The 2,028-nt window shown below is 29.2% G+C and overlaps 1 long non-coding RNA gene across 1 annotated transcript in view; it reads left to right on the top strand.

Annotated features, from left to right (window-relative positions):
• The window catches only part of LOC111086566, a 9,880-nt gene extending 7,858 nt beyond the window's left edge, over positions 1-2,022 (top strand). The window contains exon 3 of the long non-coding RNA XR_002611300.1: positions 1,181-2,022. This is a non-coding gene — a long non-coding RNA (uncharacterized LOC111086566). The remainder of the gene's footprint in view (positions 1-1,180) is intronic.
• Positions 2,023-2,028: the final 6 nt, after the last annotated feature.

Raw genomic sequence — 2,028 nt, 5'->3', positions numbered from 1 at the left:
AAAATAATATTATTTTTTTTCTGTCACGTAAGGATTTTTTACAAATCGGGAAGAAAAAATATCCTACTTGGATCAAATTATTATTTCTTTACCAGAATGAACATTTTGTATTATTATGTTTGTTAACAAAAATACAAACAAACTGAAGAAAAGGGAAAAACATTGATGTCGAACAAATATGCATCCTCATTTATCCTGTTTGTTTTGTGTGTGAACACTACGTTTTTTTAGTTTCAAACTACGTGTTGTGATCTTTCTCTTGTGTATTGCGTTTTGTAAAAATTCATATCATTTTCGGATTCAGCATACAGGAATTACTGTAGAACAAGTAAAAAAAATTCGAGGCAATGAAAACCATCGCAGGCCTGTGTTATCAAATGTGATATTTAACAGATCTTAATAAAATGTAAATAAATATGGTAGGTACTTGAATGTTGACAAGTCATCAGTTATAAATGTGATAAGTTTGAATGACAGCAAAATATGATAGTGAGAGTTTACAATGCCACTATCATGCACAATACATGATCACATTATCTACATCTATAGGATTTCAAAACGTAATGTATTGAATAATATAATGATCAAATGAAGCAGCAGGGCTTTCTTAATATGTTACTCATTGTAAGCTAAACATTTAGTTAACATGTTAAAACATAATTATAGTTGTATAAGCCAGGAATGGAGTAGATAGTTTTTAAATTGTATAATTCTAAATTACTTGATTTCAGATATAGTAGTGACACCTTTAAGATCTACCCTCTGGTGGCTTAAACTCAAACTTTAAGGTTTTTGGCCTATTTTTTATGTTAAGTTGCAGAGTTAGAAAGATGGGCACGAGGGGGGGGGCGTTGAAGTTCTTAAAATCTTTTGTCACTTCAATAGGCTTACGTCCGTAGGCAATTGTTGTTAAGTGACTGAATTTACAAAATACGTATATAAATTTTTATAGTGATTTAAAGTAGCAAACTACCTGCAAGTCTTTAGCCAAGCGTGGATCACATGATCTATATTTAAAATGAGATTAGGTTGTGTATTGAATGTTAAGTACACATGTACTTTATTTCACCATGTATACATTTCAAATATATTTCTGAATCGCATAACACAAACATATCTCATTTTGAGTTAACTAGTATCTTGTTAGTGTTCTAATCTTAACTTTTTTTTTTTAACCTAGGTAGGAACTCAAAACCAACAACAAAGTTTAAATACTATTTTTCCAAGCAGAAATACTCTGTAACCAGCATGTTTCAGTCATTAGAACAGTTTAGGCTAAACAACAAACTCCCATTCTAGATTTTCTCTTTATAAAATATGTTTCTGTTTTTTATAATTATTTAAGTAAGATTTTTATTTGGAAATGGGCGGTTATATCTTTTCGGTTAGAAAGCACTGTACCTACAGTGACAAATGTTAGATTTTTTTTTTTCTCAATAACCAAAATTGTGTGTATGTTTAATATTTAAAATTATCTTGTGTTAATTTTAATATCAAGAAGATATTTTTGACTTAGTGATTTGTTATGTACATCTTACATGAATATTCATGTACATTAAAAGGTTTAACTGCTTTTCTGACACTTGCATGGATAATGCCGAGTGCGATATCATCATTTTTTTGCTTAATAGTATGAAAAACCAATACTAATTAGTTCGTTGCTAATTTTCTTCGTTACCTAAAGTGTAAATGACTAAATGTGTTTTCATTTTTCATAACTTTCAACAGAGTACTCAGAATTATAAACATCAAATTAACCAGTAACTCACTTCTGTCCACCACCTTATAGTGTTAGTTTTTAATCCCTATTTGGAATGTGTTAAAAAATAATAATACATGCTGTATTGGAAAAGATAGTAAAATAAGGAAATATATATCCATAAAGTTGACATTCGAGGTTTTGGGTAAGTGTGCTTCCTGAGGTAAAATGTAGTACCACTTTCCTTTGGATGACTTTTTTTTATATTAGTATTTACCTTTCTCTTGTACATATAATAATAGCCTTTTAAAGAATAAAGTATCAGCATT

This window comes from Limulus polyphemus, unplaced genomic scaffold (assembly GCF_000517525.1).
Source record: "Limulus polyphemus unplaced genomic scaffold, Limulus_polyphemus-2.1.2 Scaffold1197, whole genome shotgun sequence".
NCBI lineage: Eukaryota > Metazoa > Arthropoda > Merostomata > Xiphosura > Limulidae > Limulus > Limulus polyphemus.
Note: the sequence above shows the minus strand (reverse complement) of the source record. Positions and strands in the feature narration are given on the sequence as shown.